This window comes from Atractosteus spatula (genome assembly GCF_055471065.1).
Source record: "Atractosteus spatula isolate fAtrSpa1 chromosome 10 unlocalized genomic scaffold, fAtrSpa1.hap1 SUPER_10_unloc_13, whole genome shotgun sequence".
NCBI lineage: Eukaryota > Metazoa > Chordata > Actinopteri > Semionotiformes > Lepisosteidae > Atractosteus > Atractosteus spatula.
In genome coordinates this window covers 509494-533847 of record NW_028296616.1, presented here as the reverse complement: position 1 = coordinate 533847, position 24354 = coordinate 509494, and the positions used below count along the sequence as shown (strand labels likewise).

Sequence of the window (24354 nt, the reverse complement as noted above, 5' to 3'; positions counted from 1 at the left end):
CCAATGTATTTCCGGTGCCTTCATGCACTCTTGTACCAAACGCACGTTCCTTCTGTACGCGGAGCCGATCATTTGCAATTGGGCTGTGCCGACAGACCAGGACGAGCTCTGTCGGCTCAAAAGCAGCGCAGGACCTGCAAGAACAACAGAAAGATTAGCATCCAGTGAGCCCAAGATCTCATCAAGAATCGGCTCCAGCAACAGGGCTGGGCGCATTGTTCCATTCTCCGACCACTCTCGGTGTAAACAAGTCCCTCCTGGTCTCTGCTTGAAATGCACTTTCCTGCGTTTGCTTTGGTGTAACTGGCTTCCCCTGCATGGGCGAATGTGAAGAAGATCCTTAGTAAGTCGTTGAAGAAAACCGAGAAGAGGTCGGAGTGGCCTCTGTCGTTCATCAACGATCCAGTCAGGCAGTACTCCTCTGTAAAGCGCCGTTCGTTCACATCCATTGGCTTTTTTTTGCCTTCATTCGCGCAAGTAGTAAAAGCAGACGCCCCTATTCTGCCGTGACCCGGATTCGAACCGGGGTTGTTGCGGCCACAACGCAAAGTACTGACCACTATACGATCACGGCGAGTTACCGATACACACATGGTAGGGCGGAAAAGGCTGTGCTCTCTTCGTGTGACCTAATTCGGAAAAGTCCTGACGTTGCGTTTCAACTGAGCCCCAGTATACATCGACCCTTCGACACTCTGAGTGACAACTCTCTTGCGTGTTTTCTCATATTTATGTAGTTTGCTTGCATGATGCCCGGAACAGCGGGGTTGTGTGCTCCCATATGGTCTAGCGGTTAGGATTCCTGGTTTTCACCCAGGCGGCCCGGGTTTGACTCCCGGCATGGGAACGTGTCAGTTTTGCCTCCTGCTTTCCAAAAGATCAGCACCGTGTACGAAGGAGCCGCATTAAAAGCACTCGAACGTGCAAAACGCGCGAGAAGAGGGGGCGCTTGTTTCCAACCGAAGACTTCTCGCGTGTGAGACGAGCTGATCATCGCTGCAGGAGGTGGGAGGGTTACTCTGGTAGACAGGGCTGACCTTCGGCAATAGGATTTATACTCTCCAAGATGATATTTGCACTTTCTGGAGAGGCGATTTTCTCCACTTCAGTAGCCCGATTTCGTCGATTGCGTGGAGAGGGCTGTAGAATGTGGCGCCGCTTTTCCTGCTCCGTCCATGACAGGCGTGCTGGTCTCTGGAGAGAGAGCACGGTCCATCAGCGCACTCCAATAAAGGCACTGGAAGCAGCTGAATCGCATTGGCGAAGCTCAGCACTGGGCCGCTGGGAAGGGTTTGTTACCGTTTCCGTAGTGTAGTGGTTATCACGTTTGCCTCCCACGCGAAAAGTCAATGGTTCGAAACTGGGCGGAAACAGACCGGCTTCTTTTGTCGCCACGCACAAAAGGGGATTGGGGATTCGCCTAGCGCTGTGATCGCACAGACCCACTCACCTCTTAGTGTGGCGGGATCTGCACAGTGCATGTCGCAGCGCATCCTGCTTTCACTCCAATGCGCGTCCTGATGTACCCCAGTCTCCCGCGTGACAGGTGGGGATAATCACCACTATACTAACGAGGAAGACATCGCTCTCTCCGACCCCCGGCATCGTGTCCCGACCCACCGTGCTGGAAGCCGACGCGTGCTGTGATTTCTTTACGGAGCAGAAATGACAACCGAGGAGCCGAGAGATCATTTCAGCATTTCGCGTCTGAACAGAAAACACAAACGACCAACTCGGAATGACTTGCCTTTGACGCTTATCTAAGCGTTCTTTGTGCATCGAACAGACCCACTCACCTCTTAGTGTGGCTGGATCTGCACAGTGCATGTCGCAGCGCTTCCTGCTTTCACTTCAATGTGCTTTCTGATGTCGAGTCGTGTGCCGTGCGGAGGCTCTGAAAGCGAGAGCAATGAAAAGGTGCACGACGCTGTGAAAGAAAACAGAGAAGTGAAAGGCAGTCCTTTCTCTAAGGAGGTAAAAGAAAAGCTTTCTACTCCCCGTCGGGGAATCGAACCCCGGTCTCCCACGTGACAGGCGGGGATACTTGCCACTATACTAACGAGGAAGACATCACATCCTTCGATCCCCGGCATCGTGTCCCGACCCAGCGTGCTGGAAGGCGACGCGTGCTGTGATTTCTTTACGGAGCAGAAATGACAACCGAGGAGCCGAGAGATCATTTCAGCATTTCGCGTCTGAACGGAAAACACAAACGACCAACTCAGAATGACTTGCTTTTGACGCTTTTCAAAGCGTTCTTTGTGCACGACGACTGCGCCGCCTAGCAGATACAAATGGGTTGTACAACTCTGAACTAGCAAATGGAAGAGGGCTAAGCCCCCTCTCTTTTAGCCCAGGTTCGATCTGTCTCCCAGAATCACCAGGGCGCACGCACACACACACACCCGTGCCGTTGAAGTGCTCTGCTTCATTTCTAAGGGCAACTCAACATTCACTCCTACCCCGAGAACAGAAAAGACAGCGTCCGCAGCAACAACAGCTCAGGTCTCTGCACAGGAACTAAGCTGCCCCCATCTCCTCTGCTCTGCGGCTCCTGCGGAGTGGAGTCCTGCCTGGAGCCGTGTTTGCAGGCGGCAGCTCCCCGCGCTCTGTCTGTGCGTCGTGTCCAAGAGCTCCTGGGAGGAAGAGAGAGCCCTCCCACTCGGGGGCTTTTCCACGGTCTGTGTGAGGAGGGGCGGGTGTGTCCAGTAGCTTATCGAGCGGAAGCCTGGGGCGGCGGAGAGCTGTGATCATGCAGACCTTGAGGTGTCACCTCTTTGTCTGCTTTCCCGCCCCCCCTCCGCCCAAGCTCTGCTCCAGAGTAGCCCGGCAACCCCTCACACCTGCACGTGTCACAACCTAAGGTGTGGTCATGAGACACCCATGGGGTGCTGTTCTGTTCTTGCTAATTGTTTCCTGCCCGTCGCAGGCAGGAGTCCATGCGAGGAAGATGCGCTGGACAGAGCTCAGAGGGCGCAGCTGGGTGGCTTTCCTTCTGAGTGACGTTCCTGCAACACTCTCCCGCTCCTCTTGGTGCGCTCATGCCGCTGGAGCAGGTGGCTGTGGGCTCTGTGCACTGCCGAAATAGCTCAGTTGGGAGAGCGTTAGACTGAAGATCTAAAGGTCCCTGGTTCGATCCCGGGTTTCGGCATTTTGTTTCATCGCGCCCTTTGTTCCTCTTTCCAGCGCCCCCTGCCTAAAGTGACGCTTCCCATTCTCAGCCCGAAACGCAAGCGAGACACCAGCAGCGGTCCCTGCAGGTTTCCGTAGTGTAGCGGCTATCACGTTCGCCTAACACGCGAAAGGTCCCCGGTCCGAGACCGGGCGGAAACAGCCTCTTGTTGCACGCTCCTGTACTTCACAGAGGTCTTGAGCGACCGGTCATTTGTTCCCAATGTATTTCCGGTGCCTTCATGCACTCTTGTACCAAACGCACGTTCCTTCTGTACGCGGAGCCGATCATTTGCAATTGGGCTGTGCCGACAGACCAGGACGAGCTCTGTCGGCTCAAAAGCAGCGCAGGACCTGCAAGAACAACAGAAAGATTAGCATCCAGTGAGCCCAAGATCTCATCAAGAATCGGCTCCAGCAACAGGGCTGGGCGCATTGTTCCATTCTCCGACCACTCTCGGTGTAAACAAGTCCCTCCTGGTCTCTGCTTGAAATGCACTTTCCTGCGTTTGCTTTGGTGTAACTGGCTTCCCCTGCATGGGCGAATGTGAAGAAGATCCTTAGTAAGTCGTTGAAGAAAACCGAGAAGAGGTCGGAGTGGCCTCTGTCGTTCATCAACGATCCAGTCAGGCAGTACTCCTCTGTAAAGCGCCGTTCGTTCACATCGATTGGCTTTTTTTTGCCTTCATTCGCGCAAGTAGTAAAAGCAGACGCCCCTATTCTGCCGTGACCCGGATTCGAACCGGGGTTGTTGCGGCCACAACGCAAAGTACTGACCATTATACGATCACAGCGAGTTACCGATACACACATGGTAGGGCGGAAAAGGCTGTGCTCTCTTCGTGTGACCTAATTCGGAAAAGTCCTGACGTTGCATTTCAACTGAGCCCCAGTATACATCGACCCTTCGACACTCTGAGTGACAACTCTCTTGCGTGTTTTCTCATATTTATGTAGTTTGCTTGCATGATGCCCGGAACAGCGGGGTTGTGTGCTCCCATATGGTCTAGTGGTTAGGATTCCTGGTTTTCACCCAGGCGGCCCGGGTTTGACTCCCGGTATGGGAACGTGTCAGTTTTGCCTCCTGCTTTCCAAAAGATCAGCACCGTGTACGAAGGAGCCGCATTAAAACCACTCGAACGTGCAAAACGCGCGAGAAGAGGGGGCGCTTGTTTCCAACCGAAGACTTCTCGCGTGTGAGACGAGCTGATCATCGCTGCAGGAGGTGGGAGGGTTACTCTGGTAGACAGGGCTGACCTTCGGCAATAGGATTTATACTCTCCAAGATGATATTTGCACTTTCTGGAGAGGCGATTTTCTCCACTTCAGTAGCCCGATTTCGTCGATTGCGTGGAGAGGGCTGTAGAATGTGGCGCCGCCTTTCCTGCTCCGTCCATGACAGGCGTGCTGGTCTCTGGAGAGAGAGCACGGTCCATCAGCGCACTCCAATAAAGGCACTGGAAGCAGCTGAATCGCATTGGCGAAGCTCAGCACTGGGCCGCTGGGAAGGGTTTGTTACCGTTTCCGTAGTGTAGTGGTTATCACGTTTGCCTCCCACGCGAAAAGTCAATGGTTCGAAACTGGGCGGAAACAGACCGGCTTCTTTTGTCGCCACGCACAAAAGGGGATTGGGGATTCGCCTAGCGCTGTGATCGCACAGACCCACTCACCTCTTAGTGTGGCGGGATCTGCACAGTGCATGTCGCAGCGCATCCTGCTTTCACTCCAATGCGCGTCCTGATGTACCCCAGTCTCCCGCGTGACAGGTGGGGATAATCACCACTATACTAACGAGGAAGACATCGCTCTCTCCGACCCCCGGCATCGTGTCCCGACCCACCGTGCTGGAAGCCGACGCGTGCTGTGATTTCTTTACGGAGCAGAAATGACAACCGAGGAGCCGAGAGATCATTTCAGCATTTCGCGTCTGAACAGAAAACACAAACGACCAACTCGGAATGACTTGCCTTTGACGCTTATCTAAGCGTTCTTTGTGCATCGAACAGACCCACTCACCTCTTAGTGTGGCTGGATCTGCACAGTGCATGTCGCAGCGCTTCCTGCTTTCACTTCAATGTGCTTTCTGATGTCGAGTCGTGTGCCGTGCGGAGGCTCTGAAAGCGAGAGCAATGAAAAGGTGCACGACGCTGTGAAAGAAAACAGAGAAGTGAAAGGCAGTCCTTTCTCTAAGGAGGTAAAAGAAAAGCTTTCTACTCCCCGTCGGGGAATCGAACCCCGGTCTCCCACGTGACAGGCGGGGATACTTGCCACTATACTAACGAGGAAGACATCACATCCTTCGATCCCCGGCATCGTGTCCCGACCCAGCGTGCTGGAAGGCGACGCGTGCTGTGATTTCTTTACGGAGCAGAAATGACAACCGAGGAGCCGAGAGATCATTTCAGCATTTCGCGTCTGAACGGAAAACACAAACGACCAACTCAGAATGACTTGCTTTTGACGCTTTTCAAAGCGTTCTTTGTGCACGACGACTGCGCCGCCTAGCAGATACAAATGGGTTGTACAACTCTGAACTAGCAAATGGAAGAGGGCTAAGCCCCCTCTCTTTTAGCCCAGGTTCGATCTGTCTCCCAGAATCACCAGGGCGCACGCACACACACACACCCGTGCCGTTGAAGTGCTCTGCTTCATTTCTAAGGGCAACTCAACATTCACTCCTACCCCGAGAACAGAAAAGACAGCGTCCGCAGCAACAACAGCTCAGGTCTCTGCACAGGAACTAAGCTGCCCCCATCTCCTCTGCTCTGCGGCTCCTGCGGAGTGGAGTCCTGCCTGGAGCCGTGTTTGCAGGCGGCAGCTCCCCGCGCTCTGTCTGTGCGTCGTGTCCAAGAGCTCCTGGGAGGAAGAGAGAGCCCTCCCACTCGGGGGCTTTTCCACGGTCTGTGTGAGGAGGGGCGGGTGTGTCCAGTAGCTTATCGAGCGGAAGCCTGGGGCGGCGGAGAGCTGTGATCATGCAGACCTTGAGGTGTCACCTCTTTGTCTGCTTTCCCGCCCCCCCTCCGCCCAAGCTCTGCTCCAGAGTAGCCCGGCAACCCCTCACACCTGCACGTGTCACAACCTAAGGTGTGGTCATGAGACACCCATGGGGTGCTGTTCTGTTCTTGCTAATTGTTTCCTGCCCGTCGCAGGCAGGAGTCCATGCGAGGAAGATGCGCTGGACAGAGCTCAGAGGGCGCAGCTGGGTGGCTTTCCTTCTGAGTGACGTTCCTGCAACACTCTCCCGCTCCTCTTGGTGCGCTCATGCCGCTGGAGCAGGTGGCTGTGGGCTCTGTGCACTGCCGAAATAGCTCAGTTGGGAGAGCGTTAGACTGAAGATCTAAAGGTCCCTGGTTCGATCCCGGGTTTCGGCATTTTGTTTCATCGCGCCCTTTGTTCCTCTTTCCAGCGCCCCCTGCCTAAAGTGACGCTTCCCATTCTCAGCCCGAAACGCAAGCGAGACACCAGCAGCGGTCCCTGCAGGTTTCCGTAGTGTAGCGGCTATCACGTTCGCCTAACACGCGAAAGGTCCCCGGTCCGAGACCGGGCGGAAACAGCCTCTTGTTGCACGCTCCTGTACTTCACAGAGGTCTTGAGCGACCGGTCATTTGTTCCCAATGTATTTCCGGTGCCTTCATGCACTCTTGTACCAAACGCACGTTCCTTCTGTACGCGGAGCCGATCATTTGCAATTGGGCTGTGCCGACAGACCAGGACGAGCTCTGTCGGCTCAAAAGCAGCGCAGGACCTGCAAGAACAACAGAAAGATTAGCATCCAGTGAGCCCAAGATCTCATCAAGAATCGGCTCCAGCAACAGGGCTGGGCGCATTGTTCCATTCTCCGACCACTCTCGGTGTAAACAAGTCCCTCCTGGTCTCTGCTTGAAATGCACTTTCCTGCGTTTGCTTTGGTGTAACTGGCTTCCCCTGCATGGGCGAATGTGAAGAAGATCCTTAGTAAGTCGTTGAAGAAAACCGAGAAGAGGTCGGAGTGGCCTCTGTCGTTCATCAACGATCCAGTCAGGCAGTACTCCTCTGTAAAGCGCCGTTCGTTCACATCGATTGGCTTTTTTTTGCCTTCATTCGCGCAAGTAGTAAAAGCAGACGCCCCTATTCTGCCGTGACCCGGATTCGAACCGGGGTTGTTGCGGCCACAACGCAAAGTACTGACCATTATACGATCACAGCGAGTTACCGATACACACATGGTAGGGCGGAAAAGGCTGTGCTCTCTTCGTGTGACCTAATTCGGAAAAGTCCTGACGTTGCATTTCAACTGAGCCCCAGTATACATCGACCCTTCGACACTCTGAGTGACAACTCTCTTGCGTGTTTTCTCATATTTATGTAGTTTGCTTGCATGATGCCCGGAACAGCGGGGTTGTGTGCTCCCATATGGTCTAGTGGTTAGGATTCCTGGTTTTCACCCAGGCGGCCCGGGTTTGACTCCCGGTATGGGAACGTGTCAGTTTTGCCTCCTGCTTTCCAAAAGATCAGCACCGTGTACGAAGGAGCCGCATTAAAACCACTCGAACGTGCAAAACGCGCGAGAAGAGGGGGCGCTTGTTTCCAACCGAAGACTTCTCGCGTGTGAGACGAGCTGATCATCGCTGCAGGAGGTGGGAGGGTTACTCTGGTAGACAGGGCTGACCTTCGGCAATAGGATTTATACTCTCCAAGATGATATTTGCACTTTCTGGAGAGGCGATTTTCTCCACTTCAGTAGCCCGATTTCGTCGATTGCGTGGAGAGGGCTGTAGAATGTGGCGCCGCCTTTCCTGCTCCGTCCATGACAGGCGTGCTGGTCTCTGGAGAGAGAGCACGGTCCATCAGCGCACTCCAATAAAGGCACTGGAAGCAGCTGAATCGCATTGGCGAAGCTCAGCACTGGGCCGCTGGGAAGGGTTTGCTACCGTTTCCGTAGTGTAGTGGTTATCACGTTTGCCTCACACGCGAAAAGTCCCTGGTTCGAAACTGGGCGGAAACAGACCGGCTTCTTTTGTCGCCACGCACAAAAGGGGATTGGGGATTCGCCTAGCGCTGTGATCGCACAGACCCACTCACCTCTTAGTGTGGCGGGATCTGCACAGTGCATGTCGCAGCGCATCCTGCTTTCACTCCAATGCGCGTCCTGATGTACCCCAGTCTCCCGCGTGACAGGTGGGGATAATCACCACTATACTAACGAGGAAGACATCGCTCTCTCCGACCCCCGGCATCGTGTCCCGACCCACCGTGCTGGAAGCCGACGCGTGCTGTGATTTCTTTACGGAGCAGAAATGACAACCGAGGAGCCGAGAGATCATTTCAGCATTTCGCGTCTGAACAGAAAACACAAACGACCAACTCGGAATGACTTGCCTTTGACGCTTATCAAAGCGTTCTTTGTGCATCGAACAGACCCACTCACCTCTTAGTGTGGCTGGATCTGCACAGTGCATGTCGCAGCGCTTCCTGCTTTCACTTCAATGTGCTTTCTGATGTCGAGTCGTGTGCCGTGCGGAGGCTCTGAAAGCGAGAGCAATGAAAAGGTGCACGACGCTGTGAAAGAAAACAGAGAAGTGAAAGGCAGTCCTTTCTCTAAGGAGGTAAAAGAAAAGCTTTCTACTCCCCGTCGGGGAATCGAACCCCGGTCTCCCGCGTGACAGGCGGGGATACTTGCCACTATACTAACGAGGAAGACATCACACCCTTCGATCCCCGGCATCGTGTCCCGACCCAGCGTGCTGGAAGGCGACGCGTGCTGTGATTTCTTTACGGAGCAGAAATGACAACCGAGGAGCCGAGAGATCATTTCAGCATTTCGCGTCTGAACGGAAAACACAAACGACCAACTCAGAATGACTTGCTTTTGACGCTTTTCAAAGCGTTCTTTGTGCACGACGACTGCGCCGCCTAGCAGATACAAATGGGTTGTACAACTCTGAACTAGCAAATGGAAGAGGGCTAAGCCCCCTCTCTTTTAGCCCAGGTTCGATCTGTCTCCCAGAATCACCAGGGCGCACGCACACACACACACCCGTGCCGTTGAAGTGCTCTGCTTCATTTCTAAGGGCAACTCAACATTCACTCCTACCCCGAGAACAGAAAAGACAGCGTCCGCAGCAACAACAGCTCAGGTCTCTGCACAGGAACTAAGCTGCCCCCATCTCCTCTGCTCTGCGGCTCCTGCGGAGTGGAGTCCTGCCTGGAGCCGTGTTTGCAGGCGGCAGCTCCCCGCGCTCTGTCTGTGCGTCGTGTCCAAGAGCTCCTGGGAGGAAGAGAGAGCCCTCCCACTCGGGGGCTTTTCCACGGTCTGTGTGAGGAGGGGCGGGTGTGTACAGTAGCTTATCGAGCGGAAGCCTGGGGCGGCGGAGAGCTGTGATCGTGCAGACCTTGAGGTGTCACCTCTTTGTCTGCTTTCCCGCCCCCCCTCCGCCCAAGCTCTGCTCCAGAGTAGCCCGGCAACCCCTCACACCTGCACGTGTCACAACCTAAGGTGTGGTCATGAGACACCCATGGGGTGCTGTTCTGTTCTTGCTAATTGTTTCCTGCCCGTCGCAGGCAGGAGTCCATGCGAGGAAGATGCGCTGGACAGAGCTCAGAGGGCGCAGCTGGGTGGCTTTCCTTCTGAGTGACGTTCCTGCAACACTCTCCCGCTCCTCTTGGTGCGCTCATGCCGCAACACAGGAAGGCTGGAGCAGGTGGCTGTGGGCTCTGTGCACTGCCGAAATAGCTCAGTTGGGAGAGCGTTAGACTGAAGATCTAAAGGTCCCTGGTTCGATCCCGGGTTTCAGCATTTTGTTTCATCGCGCCCTTTGTTCCTCTCTCCAGCGCCCCCTGCCTAAAGTGACGCTTCCCTTTCTCAGCCCGAAACGCAAGCGAGACACCAGCAGCAATCCTTGCAGGTTTCCGTAGTGTAGCGGCTATCACGTTCGCCTAACACGCGAAAGGTCCCCGGTTCGAGACTGGGCGGAAACAGCCTCTTGTTGCACGCTCCTGTACTTCACAGAGGTCTTGAGCGACCGGTCATTTGTTCCCAATGTATTTCCGGTGCCTTCATGCACTCTTGTACCAAACGCACGTTCCTTCTGTACGCGGAGCCGATCATTTGCAATTGGGCTGTGCCGACAGACCAGGACGAGCTCTGTCGGCTCAAAAGCAGCGCAGGACCTGCAAGAACAACAGAAAGATTAGTATCCAGTGAGCCCAAGATCTCATCAAGAATCGGCTCCAGCAACAGGGCTGGGCGCATTGTTCCATTCTCCGACCACTCTCGGTGTAAACAAGTCCCTCCTGGTCTCTGCTTGAAATGCACTTTCCTGCGTTTGCTTTGGTGTAACTTTCTACTCCCCGTCAGGGAACCGAACCCTGGTCTCCCGCGTGACAGGCGGGGATACTTGCCACTATACTAACGAGGAAGACACCGCACTCTCCGATCCTCGGCATCGTGTCCCGACCCAGCGTGCTGGAAGGCGACGCGTGCTGTGATTCCTTTACGGAACAGAAATGACAACCGAGGAGCCGAGAGATCATGTCAGCATTTCGCGTCTGAACGGAAAACACAAACGACCAACTCGGAATGACTTGCTTTTGACGCTTTTCAAAGCGTTCTTTGTGCACGACGACTGCGCCGCCTAGCAGATACAAATGGGTTGTACAACTCTGAACTAGCAAATGGAAGAGGGCTAAGCCCCCTCTCTTTTAGCCCAGGTTCGATCTGTCTCCCAGAATCACCAGGGCGCACGCACACACACACACCCGTGCCGTTGAAGTGCTCTGCTTCATTTCTAAGGGCAACTCAACATTCACTCCTACCCCGAGAATAGAAAAGACAGCGTCCGCAGCAACAACAGCTCAGGTCTCTGCACAGGAACTAAGCTGCCCCCATCTCCTCTGCTCTGCGGCTCCTGCGGAGTGGAGTCCTGCCTGGAGCCGTGTTTGCAGGCGGCAGCTCCCCGCGCTCTGTCTGTGCGTCGTGTCCAAGAGCTCCTGGGAGGAAGAGAGAGCCCTCCCACTCGGGGGCTTTTCCACGGTCTGTGTGAGGAGGGGCGGGTGTGTACAGTAGCTTATCGAGCGGAAGCCTGGGGCGGCGGAGAGCTGTGATCGTGCAGACCTTGAGGTGTCACCTCTTTGTCTGCTTTCCCGCCCCCCCTCCGCCCAAGCTCTGCTCCAGAGTAGCCCGGCAACCCCTCACACCTGCACGTGTCACAACCTAAGGTGTGGTCATGAGACACCCATGGGGTGCTGTTCTGTTCTTGCTAATTGTTTCCTGCCCGTCGCAGGCAGGAGTCCATGCGAGGAAGATGCGCTGGACAGAGCTCAGAGGGCGCAGCTGGGTGGCTTTCCTTCTGAGTGACGTTCCTGCAACACTCTCCCGCTCCTCTTGGTGCGCTCATGCCGCAACACAGGAAGGCTGGAGCAGGTGGCTGTGGGCTCTGTGCACTGCCGAAATAGCTCAGTTGGGAGAGCGTTAGACTGAAGATCTAAAGGTCCCTGGTTCGATCCCGGGTTTCAGCATTTTGTTTCATCGCGCCCTTTGTTCCTCTCTCCAGCGCCCCCTGCCTAAAGTGACGCTTCCCTTTCTCAGCCCGAAACGCAAGCGAGACACCAGCAGCAATCCTTGCAGGTTTCCGTAGTGTAGCGGCTATCACGTTCGCCTAACACGCGAAAGGTCCCCGGTTCGAGACTGGGCGGAAACAGCCTCTTGTTGCACGCTCCTGTACTTCACAGAGGTCTTGAGCGACCGGTCATTTGTTCCCAATGTATTTCCGGTGCCTTCATGCACTCTTGTACCAAACGCACGTTCCTTCTGTACGCGGAGCCGATCATTTGCAATTGGGCTGTGCCGACAGACCAGGACGAGCTCTGTCGGCTCAAAAGCAGCGCAGGACCTGCAAGAACAACAGAAAGATTAGTATCCAGTGAGCCCAAGATCTCATCAAGAATCGGCTCCAGCAACAGGGCTGGGCGCATTGTTCCATTCTCCGACCACTCTCGGTGTAAACAAGTCCCTCCTGGTCTCTGCTTGAAATGCACTTTCCTGCGTTTGCTTTGGTGTAACTTTCTACTCCCCGTCAGGGAACCGAACCCTGGTCTCCCGCGTGACAGGCGGGGATACTTGCCACTATACTAACGAGGAAGACACCGCACTCTCCGATCCTCGGCATCGTGTCCCGACCCAGCGTGCTGGAAGGCGACGCGTGCTGTGATTCCTTTACGGAACAGAAATGACAACCGAGGAGCCGAGAGATCATGTCAGCATTTCGCGTCTGAACGGAAAACACAAACGACCAACTCGGAATGACTTGCTTTTGACGCTTTTCAAAGCGTTCTTTGTGCACGACGACTGCGCCGCCTAGCAGATACAGATGGGTTGTACAACTCTGAACTAGCAAATGGAAGAGGGCTAAGCCCCCTCTCTTTTAGCCCAGGTTCGATCTGTCTCCCAGAATCACCAGGGCGCACGCACACACACCCGTGCCGTTGAAGTGCTCTGCTTCATTTCTAAGGGCAACTCAACATTCACTCCTACCCCGAGAACAGAAAAGACAGCGTCCGCAGCAACAACAGCTCAGGTCTCTGCACAGGAGCTAAGCTGCCCCCATCTCCTCTGCTCTGCGGCTCCTGCGGAGTGGAGTCCTGCCTGGAGCCGTGTTTGCAGGCGGCGGCTCCCCGCGCTCTGTCTGTGCGTCCAAGAGCTCCTGGGAGGAAGAGAGAGCCCTCCCACTCGGGGGCTTTTCCACGGTCTGTGTGAGGAGGGGCGGGTGTGTCCAGTAGCTTATCGAGCGGAAGCCTGGGGCGGCGGAGAGCTGTGATCGTGCAGACCTTGAGGTGTCACCTCTTTGTCTGCTTTCCCGCCCCCCCTCCGCCCAAGCTCTGCTCCAGAGTAGCCCGGCAACCCCTCACACCTGCACGTGTCACAACCTAAGGTGTGGTCATGAGACACCCATGGGGTGCTGCTCTGTTCTTGCTAATTGTTTCCTGCCCGTCGCAGGCAGGAGTCCATGCGAGGAAGATGCGCTGGACAGAGCTCAGAGGGCACAGCTGGGTGGCTTTCCTTCTGAGTGACGTTCCTGCAACACTCTCCCGCTCCTCTTGGTGCGCTCATGCCGCAACACAGGAAGGCTGGAGCAGGTGGCTGTGGGCTCTGCGCACTGCCGAAATAGGTCAGTTGGGAGAGCGTTAGACTGAAGATCTAAAAGTCCCTGGTTTGATCCCGGGTTTCGGCATTTTGTTTCATCGCGCCCTTTGTTCCTCTCTCCAGCGCCCCCTGCCTAAAGTGACGCTTCCCTTTCTCAGCCCGAAACGCAAGCGAGACACCAGCAGCGGTCCCTGCAGGTTTCCGTAGTGTAGCGGCTATCACGTTCGCCTCACACGCGAAAGGTCCCCGGTTCGGGACCGGGCGGAAACAGCCTCTTTTTGCACGCTCCTGTACTTCACAGAGGTCTTGAGCGACCGGTCATTTGTTCCCAATGTATTTCCGGTGCCTTCATGCACTCTTGTACCAAACGCACGTTCCTTCTGTACGCGGAGCCGATCATTTGCAATTGGGCTGTGCCGACAGACCAGGACGAGCTCTGTCGGCTCAAAAGCAGCGCAGGACCTGCAACAACAACAGAAAGATTAGCATCCAGCGGGGGCCTCTTAGTGAGCCCAAGATCTCATCAAGAATCGGCTCCAGCAACAGGGCTGGGCGCATTGTTCCATTCTCCGACCACTCTCGGTGTAAACAAGTCCCTCCTGGTCTCTGCTTGAAATGCACTTTCCTGCGTTTGCTTTGGGGTAACTGGCTTCCCCTGCATGGGCGAATGTGAAGAAGATCCTTAGTAAGTCATTGAAGAAAACCGAGAAGAGGTCAGAGTGGCCTCTGTCGTTCATCAACGATCCAGTCAGGCAGTACTCCTCTGTAAAGCGCCGTTCGTTCACATCGATTGGCTTTTTTTTGCCTTCATTCGCGCAAGTAGTCAAAGCAGACGCCCCTATTCTGCCGTGACCCGGATTCGAACCGGGGTTGTTGCGGCCACAACGCAAAGTACTGACCACTATACGATCACGGCGAGTTACCGATACCCACGTGGCAGGCCGGAAAAGGCTGTGCTCTCTTCGTGTGACCTAATTCGGAAAAGTCCTGACGTTGCATTTCAACTGAGCCCCAGTATACATCGACCCTTCGACACTCTGAGTGACAACTCTCTTGCGCGTTTTCTCATATTTATGTAGTTTGCTTGCATGATGCCCGGAACAGCAGGGGTGTGTGCTCTCATATGGTCTAGCGGTTAGGATTCCTGGTTTTCACCCAGGCGGCCCGGGTTCGACTCCCGGTATGGGAACCTGTCAGTTTTGCCTCCTGCTTTCCAAAAGATCAGCACCGTGTACGAAGGAGCCGCATTAAAACCACTCGAACGTGCAAAACGCGCGAGAAGAGGGGGCGCTTGTTTCCAACCGAAGACTTCTCGCGTGTGAGACGAGCTGATCATCCCTGCAGGAGGTGGGAGGGTTACTCTGGTAGACAGGGCTGACCTTCGGCAATAGGATTTATACTCTCCAAGATGATATTTGCACTTTCTGGAGAGGCGATTTTCTCCACTTCAGTAGCCCGATTTCGTCGATTGCGTGGAGAGGGCTGTAGAATGTGGCGCCGCCTTTCCTGCTCCGTCCATGACAGGCGTGCTGGTCTCTGGAGAGAGAGCACGGTCCATCAGCGCACTCCAATAAAGGCACTGGAAGCAGCTGAATCGCATTGGCGAAGCTCAGCGCTGGGCCGCTGGGCAGGGATTGCCACCGTTTCCGTAGTGTAGTGGTTATCACGTTCGCCTTACACGCGAAAGGTCCCCGGTTCGAAACCGGGCGGAAACAGACCGGCTTCCTTTGTCGGCACGCACAAAAGGGGATTGGGGATTCGCCTAGCGCAGTGATCGAACAGACCCACTCACCTCTTAGTGTGGCGGGATCTGCACAGTGCATGTCGCAGCGCATCCTGCTTTCACTTCAATGCGCGTCCTGATGTACCCCAGTCTCCCGCGTGACAGGTGCGGATAATCACCACTATACTAACGAGGAAGACATCGCTCTCTCCGACCCCCGGCATCGTGTCCCGACCCACCGTGCTGGAAGCCGACGCCTGCTGTGATTCCTTTACGGAGCAGAAATGACAACCGAGGAGCCGAGAGATCATTTCAGCATTTCGCGTCTGAACAGAAAACACAAACGACCAACTCGGAATGATTTGCCTTTGATGCTTTCAAAGCGTTCTTTGTGCGTCGAACAGACCCACTCACCTCTTAGTGTGGCGGGATCTGCACAGTGCATGTCGCAGCGCTTCCTGCTTTCACTTCAATGTGCTTCCTGATGTCGAGTCGTGTGCCGTGCGGAGGCTCTGAAAGCGAGAGCAATGAAAAGGTGCACGGCGCTGTGAAAGAAAACAGAGAAGTGAAAGGCAGTCCTTTCTCTAAGGAGGTAAAAGAAAAGCTTTCTACACCCCGTCAGGGAATCGAACCCTGGTCTCCCGCGTGACAGGCGGGGATACTTGCCACTATACTAACGAGGAAGACACCGCACTCTCCGATCCTCGGCATCGTGTCCCGACCCAGCGTGCTGGAAGGCGACGCGTGCTGTGATTCCTTTACGGAACAGAAATGACAACCGAGGAGCCGAGAGATCATTTCAGCATTTCGCGTCTGAACGGAAAACACAAACGACCAACTCGGAATGACTTGCTTTTGACGCTTTTCAAAGCGTTCTTTGTGCACGACGACTGCGCCGCCTAGCAGATACAGATGGGTTGTACAACTCTGAACTAGCAAATGGAAGAGGGCTAAGCCCCCTCTCTTTTAGCCCAGGTTCGATCTGTCTCCCAGAATCACCAGGGCGCACGCACACACACCCGTGCCGTTGAAGTGCTCTGCTTCATTTCTAAGGGCAACTCAACATTCACTCCTACCCCGAGAACAGAAAAGACAGCGTCCGCAGCAACAACAGCTCAGATCTCTGCACAGGAGCTAAGCTGCCCCCATCTCCTCTGCTCTGCGGCTCCTGCGGAGTGGAGTCCTGCCTGGAGCCGTGTTTGCAGGCGGCGGCTCCCCGCGCTCTGTCTGTGCGTCCAAGAGCTCCTGGGAGGAAGAGAGAGCCCTCCCACTCGGGGGCTTTTCCACGGTCTGTGTGAGGAGGGGCGGGTGTGTCCAGTAGCTTATCGAGCGGAAGCCTGGGGCGGCGGAGAGCTGTGATCGTGCAGACCTTGAGGTGTCACCTCTTTGTCTGCTTTCCCGCCCCCCCTCCGCCCAAGCTCTGCTCCAGAGTAGCCCGGCAACCCCTCACACCTGCACGTGTCACAACCTAAGGTGTGGTCATGAGACACCCATGGGGTGCTGCTCTGTTCTTGCTAATTGTTTCCTGCCCGTCGCAGGCAGGAGTCCATGCGAGGAAGATGCGCTGGACAGAGCTCAGAGGGCACAGCTGGGTGGCTTTCCTTCTGAGTGACGTTCCTGCAACACTCTCCCGCTCCTCTTGGTGCGCTCATGCCGCAACACAGGAAGGCTGGAGCAGGTGGCTGTGGGCTCTGCGCACTGCCGAAATAGGTCAGTTGGGAGAGCGTTAGACTGAAGATCTAAAAGTCCCTGGTTTGATCCCGGGTTTCGGCATTTTGTTTCATCGCGCCCTTTGTTCCTCTCTCCAGCGCCCCCTGCCTAAAGTGACGCTTCCCTTTCTCAGCCCGAAACGCAAGCGAGACACCAGCAGCGGTCCCTGCAGGTTTCCGTAGTGTAGCGGCTATCACGTTCGCCTCACACGCGAAAGGTCCCCGGTTCGAGACCGGGCGGAAACAGCCTCTTTTTGCACGCTCCTGTACTTCACAGAGGTCTTGAGCGACCGGTCATTTGTTCCCAATGTATTTCCGGTGCCTTCATGCACTCTTGTACCAAACGCACGTTCCTTCTGTACGCGGAGCCGATCATTTGCAATTGGGCTGTGCCGACAGACCAGGACGAGCTCTGTCAGCTCAAAAGCAGCGCAGGACCTGCAACAACAACAGAAAGATTAGCATCCAGCGGGGGCCTCTTAGTGAGCCCAAGATCTCATCAAGAATCGGCTCCAGCAACAGGGCTGGGCGCATTGTTCCATTCTCCGACCACTCTCGGTGTAAACAAGTCCCTCCTGGTCTCTGCTTGAAATGCACTTTCCTGCGTTTGCTTTGGTGTAACTGGCTTCCCCTGCATGGGCGAATGTGAAGAATATCCTTAGTAAGTCATTGAAGAAAACCGAGAAGAGGTCAGAGTGGCCTCTGTCGTTCATCAACGATCCAGTCAGGCAGTACTCCTCTGTAAAGCGCCGTTCGTTCACATCGATTGGCTTTTTTTTGCCTTCATTCGCGCAAGTAGTCAAAGCAGACGCCCCTATTCTGCCGTGACCCGGATTCGAACCGGGGTTGTTGCGGCCACAACGCAAAGTACTGACCACTATACGATCACGGCGAGTTACCGATACCCACGTGGCAGGCCGGAAAAGGCTGTGCTCTCCTCGTGTGACCTAATTCGGAAAAGTCCTGACGTTGCATTTCAACTGAGCCCCAGTATACATCGACCCTTCGACACTCTGAGTGACAACTCTCTTGCGCGTTTTCTCATATTTATGTAGTTTGCTTGCATGATGCCCGGAACAGCAGGGGTGTGTGCTCACATATGGTCTAGCGGTTAGGATTCCTGGTTTTCACCCAGGCGGCCCGGGTTCGACTCCCGGTATGGGAACCTGTCAGTTTTGCCTCCTGCTTTCCAAAAGATCAGCACCGTGTACGAAGGAGCCGCATTAAAACCACTCGAACGTGCAAATCGCGCGAGAAGAGGGGGCGCTTGTTTCCAACCGAAGACTTCTCGCGTGTGAGACGAGCTGATCATCCCTGCAGGAGGTGGGAGGGTTACTCTGGTAGACAGGGCTGACCTTCGGCAATAGGATTTATACTCTCCAAGATGATATTTGCACTTTCTGGAGAGGCGATTTTCTCCACTTCAGTAGCCCGATTTCGTCGATTGCGTGGAGAGGGCTGTAGAATGTGGCGCCGCCTTTCCTGCTCCGTCCATGACAGGCGTGCTGGTCTCTGGAGAGAGAGCACGGTCCATCAGCGCACTCCAATAAAGGCACTGGAAGCAGCTGAATCGCATTGGCGAAGCTCAGCGCTGGGCCGCTGGGCAGGGATTGCCACCGTTTCCGTAGTGTAGTGGTTATCACGTTCGCCTCACACGCGAAAGGTCCCCGGTTCGAAACCGGGCGGAAACAGACCGGCTTCCTTTGTCGGCACGCACAAAAGGGGATTGGGGATTCGCCTAGCGCAGTGATCGAACAGACCCACTCACCTCTTAGTGTGGCGGGATCTGCACAGTGCATGTCGCAGCGCATCCTGCTTTCACTCCAATGCGCGTCCTGATGTACCCCAGTCTCCCGCGTGACAGGTGGGGATAATCACCACTATACTAACGAGGAAGACATCGCTCTCTCCGACCCCCGGCATCGTGTCCCGACCCACCGTGCTGGAAGCCGACGCCTGCTGTGATTCCTTTACGGAGCAGAAATGACAACCGAGGAGCCGAGAGATCATTTCAGCATTTCGCGTCTGAACAGAAAACACAAACGACCAACTCGGAATGATTTGCCTTTGATGCTTTCAAAGCGTTCTTTGTGCATCGAACAGACCCACTCACCTCTTAGTGTGGCGGGATCTGCACAGTGCATGTCGCAGCGCTTCCTGCTTTCACTTCAATGTGCTTCCTGATGTCGAGTCGTGTGCCGTGCGGAGGCTCTGAAAGCGAGAGCAATGAAAAGGTGCACGGCGCTGTGAAAGAAAACAGAGAAGTGAAAGGCAGTCCTTTCTCTAAGGAGGTAAAAGAAAAGCTTTCTACTCCCCGTCAGGGAACCGAACCCTGGTCTCCCGCGTGACAGGCGGGGATACTTGCCACTATACTAACGAGGAAGACACCGCACTCTCCGATCCTCGGCATCGTGTCCCGACCCAGCGTGCTGGAAGGCGACGCGTGCTGTGATTCCTTTACGGAACAGAAATGACAACCGAGGAGCCGAGAGATCATGTCAGCATTTCGCGTCTGAACGGAAAACACAAACGACCAACTCGGAATGACTTGCTTTTGACGCTTTTCAAAGCGTTCTTTGTGCACGACGACTGCGCCGCCTAGCAGATACAGATGGGTTGTACAACTCTGAACTAGCAAATGGAAGAGGGCTAAGCCCCCTCTCTTTTAGCCCAGGTTCGATCTGTCTCCCAGAATCACCAGGGCGCACGCACACACACCCGTGCCGTTGAAGTGCTCTGCTTCATTTCTAAGGGCAACTCAACATTCACTCCTACCCCGAGAACAGAAAAGACAGCGTCCGCAGCAACAACAGCTCAGGTCTCTGCACAGGAGCTAAGCTGCCCCCATCTCCTCTGCTCTGCGGCTCCTGCGGAGTGGAGTCCTGCCTGGAGCCGTGTTTGCAGGCGGCGGCTCCCCGCGCTCTGTCTGTGCGTCCAAGAGCTCCTGGGAGGAAGAGAGAGCCCTCCCACTCGGGGGCTTTTCCACGGTCTGTGTGAGGAGGGGCGGGTGTGTCCAGTAGCTTATCGAGCGGAAGCCTGGGGCGGCGGAGAGCTGTGATCGTGCAGACCTTGAGGTGTCACCTCTTTGTCTGCTTTCCCGCCCCCCCTCCGCCCAAGCTCTGCTCCAGAGTAGCCCGGCAACCCCTCACACCTGCACGTGTCACAACCTAAGGTGTGGTCATGAGACACCCATGGGGTGCTGCTCTGTTCTTGCTAATTGTTTCCTGCCCGTCGCAGGCAGGAGTCCATGCGAGGAAGATGCGCTGGACAGAGCTCAGAGGGCACAGCTGGGTGGCTTTCCTTCTGAGTGACGTTCCTGCAACACTCTCCCGCTCCTCTTGGTGCGCTCATGCCGCAACACAGGAAGGCTGGAGCAGGTGGCTGTGGGCTCTGCGCACTGCCGAAATAGGTCAGTTGGGAGAGCGTTAGACTGAAGATCTAAAAGTCCCTGGTTTGATCCCGGGTTTCGGCATTTTGTTTCATCGCGCCCTTTGTTCCTCTCTCCAGCGCCCCCTGCCTAAAGTGACGCTTCCCTTTCTCAGCCCGAAACGCAAGCGAGACACCAGCAGCGGTCCCTGCAGGTTTCCGTAGTGTAGCGGCTATCACGTTCGCCTCACACGCGAAAGGTCCCCGGTTCGGGACCGGGCGGAAACAGCCTCTTTTTGCACGCTCCTGTACTTCACAGAGGTCTTGAGCGACCGGTCATTTGTTCCCAATGTATTTCCGGTGCCTTCATGCACTCTTGTACCAAACGCACGTTCCTTCTGTACGCGGAGCCGATCATTTGCAATTGGGCTGTGCCGACAGACCAGGACGAGCTCTGTCGGCTCAAAAGCAGCGCAGGACCTGCAAGAACAACAGAAAGATTAGCATCCAGTGAGCCCAAGATCTCATCAAGAATCGGCTCCAGCAACAGGGCTGGGCGCATTGTTCCATTCTCCGACCACTCTCGGTGTAAACAAGTCCCTCCTGGTCTCTGCTTGAAATGCACTTTCCTGCGTTTGCTTTGGTGTAACTGGCTTCCCCTGCATGGGCGAATGTGAAGAAGATCCTTAGAAAGTCGTTGAAGAAAACCGAGAAGAGGTCGGAGTGGCCTCTGTCGTTCATCAACGATCCAGTCAGGCAGTACTCCTCTGTAAAGCGCCGTTCGTTCACATCCATTGGCTTTTTTTTGCCTTCATTCGCGCAAGTAGTAAAAGCAGACGCCCCTATTCTGCCGTGACCCGGATTCGAACCGGGGTTGTTGCGGCCACAACGCAAAGTACTGACCACTATACGATCACGGCGAGTTACCGATACACACATGGTAGGGCGGAAAAGGCTGTGCTCTCTTCGTGTGACCTAATTCGGAAAAGTCCTGACGTTGCGTTTCAACTGAGCCCCAGTATACATCGACCCTTCGACACTCTGAGTGACAACTCTCTTGCGTGTTTTCTCATATTTATGTAGTTTGCTTGCATGATGCCCGGAACAGCGGGGTTGTGTGCTCCCATATGGTCTAGCGGTTAGGATTCCTGGTTTTCACCCAGGCGGCCCGGGTTTGACTCCCGGCATGGGAACGTGTCAGTTTTGCCTCCTGCTTTCCAAAAGATCAGCACCGTGTACGAAGGAGCCGCATTAAAACCACTCGAACGTGCAAAACGCGCGAGAAGAGGGGGCGCTTGTTTCCAACCGAAGACTTCTCGCGTGTGAGACGAGCTGATCATCGCTGCAGGAGGTGGGAGGGTTACTCTGGTAGACAGGGCTGACCTTCGGCAATAGGATTTATACTCTCCAAGATGATATTTGCACTTTCTGGAGAGGCGATTTTCTCCACTTCAGTAGCCCGATTTTGTCGATTGCGTGGAGAGGGCTGTAGAATGTGGCGCCGCTTTTCCTGCTCCGTCCATGACAGGCGTGCTGGTCTCTGGAGAGAGAGCACGGTCCATCAGCGCACTCCAATAAAGGCACTGGAAGCAGCTGAATCGCATTGGCGAAGCTCAGCACTGGGCCGCTGGGAAGGGTTTGCTACCGTTTCCGTAGTGTAGTGGTTATCACGTTTGCCTCCCACGCGAAAAGTCCCTGGTTCGAAACTGGACGGAAACAGACCGGCTTCTTTTGTCCCCACGCACAAAAGGGGATTGGGGATTCGCCTAGCGCTGTGATCGCACAGACCCACTCACCTCTTAGTGTGGCGGGATCTGCACAGTGCATGTCGCAGCGCATCCTGCTTTCACTCCAATGCGCGTCCTGATGTACCCCAGTCTCCCGCGTGACAGGTGGGGATAATCACCACTATACTAACGAGGAAGACATCGCTCTCTCCGACCCCCGGCATCGTGTCCCGACCCACCGTGCTGGAAGCCGACGCGTGCTGTGATTTCTTTACGGAGCAGAAATGACAACCGAGGAGCCGAGAGATCATTTCAGCATTTCGCGTCTGAACAGAAAACACAAACGACCAACTCGGAATGACTTGCCTTTGACGCTTATCAAAGCATTCTTTGTGCATCGAACAGACCCACTCACCTCTTAGTGTGGCGGGATCTGCACAGTGCATGTCGCAGTGCTTCCTGCTTTCACTTCAATGTGTTTTCTGATGTCGAGTCGTGTGCCGTGCGGAGGCTCTGAAAGCGAGAGCAATGAAAAGGTGCACGACGCTGTGAAAGAAAACAGAGAAGTGAAAGGCAGTCCTTTCTCTAAGGAGGTAAAAGAAAAGCTTTCTACTCCCCGTCGGGGAATCGAACCCCGGTCTCCCGCGTGACAGGCGGGGATACTTGCCACTATACTAACGAGGAAGACATCACACCCTTCGATCCCCGGCATCGTGTCCCGACCCAGCGTGCTGGAAGGCGACGCGTGCTGTGATTCCTTTACGGAGCAGAAATGACAACCGAGGAGCCGAGAGATCATTTCAGCATTTCGCGTCTGAACGGAAAACACAAACGACCAACTCGGAATGACTTGCTTTTGACGCTTTTCAAAGCGTTCTTTGTGCACGACGACTGCGCCGCCTAGCAGATACAAATGGGTTGTACAACTCTGAACTAGCAAATGGAAGAGGGCTAAGCCCCCTCTCTTTTAGCCCAGGTTCGATCTGTCTCCCAGAATCACCAGGGCGCACGCACACACCCGTGCCGTTGAAGTGCTCTGCTTCATTTCTAAGGGCAACTCAACATTCACTCCTACCCCGAGAACAGAAAAGACAGCGTCCGCAGCAACAACAGCTCAGGTCTCTGCACAGGAACTAAGCTGCCCCCATCTCCTCTGCTCTGCGGCTCCTGCGGAGTGGAGTCCTGCCTGGAGCCATGTTTGCAGGCGGCGGCTCCCCGCGCTCTGTCTGTGCGTCGTGTCCAAGAGCTCCTGGGAGGAAGAGAGAGCCCTCCCACTCGGGGGCTTTTCCACGGTCTGTGTGAGGAGGGGCGGGTGTGTCCAGTAGCTTATCGAGCGGAAGCCTGGGGCGGCGGAGAGCTGTGATCGTGCAGACCTTGAGGTGTCACCTCTTTGTCTGCTTTCCCGCCCCCCCTCCGCCCAAGCTCTGCTCCAGAGTAGCCCGGCAACCCCTCACACCTGCACGTGTCACAACCTAAGGTGTGGTCATGAGACACCCATGGGGTGCTGTTCTGTTCTTGCTAATTGTTTCCTGCCCGTCGCAGGCAGGAGTCCATGCGAGGAAGATGCTCTGGACAGAGCTCAGAGGGCGCAGCTGGGTGGCTTTCCTTCTGAGTGACGTTCCTGCAACACTCTCCAGCTCCTCTTGGTGCGCTCATGCCGCAATACAGGAAGGCTGGAGCAGGTGGCTGTGGGCTCTGTGCACTGCCGAAATAGCTCAGTTGGGAGAGCGTTAGACTGAAGATCTAAAGGTCCCTGGTTCGATCCCGGGTTTCGGCATTTTGTTTCATCGCGCCCTTTGTTCCTCTCTCCAGCGCCCCCTGCCTAAAGTGACGCTTCCCTTTCTCAGCCCGAAACGCAAGCGAGACACCAGCAGCGGTCCCTGCAGGTTTCCGTAGTGTAGCGGCTATCACGTTCGCCTAACACGCGAAAGGTCCCCGGTTCGAGACCGGGCGGAAACAGCCTCTTGTTGCACGCTCCTGTACTTCACAGAGGTCTTGAGCGACCGGTCATTTGTTCCCAATGTATTTCCGGTGCCTTCATGCACTCTTGTACCAAACGCACGTTCCTTCTGTACGCGGAGCCGATCATTTGCAATTGGGCTGTGCCGACAGACCAGGACGAGCTCTGTCGGCTCAAAAGCAGCGCAGGACCTGCAAGAACAACAGAAAGATTAGCATCCAGTGAGCCCAAGATCTCATCAAGAATCGGCTCCAGCAACAGGGCTGGGCGCATTGTTCCATTCTCCGACCACTCTCGGTGTAAACAAGTCCCTCCTGGTCTCTGCTTGAAATGCACTTTCCTGCGTTTGCTTTGGTGTAACTGGCTTCCCCTGCATGGGCGAATGTGAAGAAGATCCTTAGTAAGTCGTTGAAGAAAACCGAGAAGAGGTCGGAGTGGCCTCTGTCGTTCATCAACGATCCAGTCAGGCAGTACTCCTCTGTAAAGCGCCGTTCGTTCACATCGATTGGCTTTTTTTTGCCTTCATTCGCGCAAGTAGTAAAAGCAGACGCCCCTATTCTGCCGTGACCCAGATTTGA

The 24354-nt window shown here is 55.1% G+C and overlaps 8 non-coding genes across 8 annotated transcripts; all 8 read left to right on the top strand.

The window, feature by feature from the left end:
* Window positions 1–3078: 3078 nt before the first annotated feature.
* trnaf-gaa (transfer RNA phenylalanine (anticodon GAA)) lies at window positions 3079–3151 on the top strand. Its single transcript has one exon. It is a non-coding gene; the product is annotated as a tRNA-Phe (tRNA).
* A 1015-nt stretch (window positions 3152–4166) lies between these two features.
* trnae-uuc (transfer RNA glutamic acid (anticodon UUC)) lies at window positions 4167–4238 on the top strand. The gene has a single exon. It is a non-coding gene; the product is annotated as a tRNA-Glu (tRNA).
* Window positions 4239–6469: 2231 nt separating this feature from the next.
* On the top strand, window positions 6470–6542 carry trnaf-gaa (transfer RNA phenylalanine (anticodon GAA)). The gene has a single exon. It is a non-coding gene; the product is annotated as a tRNA-Phe (tRNA).
* Window positions 6543–7557: 1015 nt separating this feature from the next.
* On the top strand, window positions 7558–7629 carry trnae-uuc (transfer RNA glutamic acid (anticodon UUC)). The gene has a single exon. It is a non-coding gene; the product is annotated as a tRNA-Glu (tRNA).
* A 6779-nt stretch (window positions 7630–14408) lies between these two features.
* Window positions 14409–14480, top strand: trnae-uuc (transfer RNA glutamic acid (anticodon UUC)). Its single transcript has one exon. It is a non-coding gene; the product is annotated as a tRNA-Glu (tRNA).
* A 453-nt stretch (window positions 14481–14933) lies between these two features.
* Window positions 14934–15006, top strand: trnav-uac (transfer RNA valine (anticodon UAC)). Its single transcript has one exon. It is a non-coding gene; the product is annotated as a tRNA-Val (tRNA).
* A 3335-nt stretch (window positions 15007–18341) lies between these two features.
* Window positions 18342–18414, top strand: trnav-cac (transfer RNA valine (anticodon CAC)). The gene has a single exon. It is a non-coding gene; the product is annotated as a tRNA-Val (tRNA).
* Window positions 18415–23520: 5106 nt separating this feature from the next.
* trnaf-gaa (transfer RNA phenylalanine (anticodon GAA)) lies at window positions 23521–23593 on the top strand. The gene has a single exon. It is a non-coding gene; the product is annotated as a tRNA-Phe (tRNA).
* The last annotated feature ends 761 nt before the right edge of the window (window positions 23594–24354 follow it).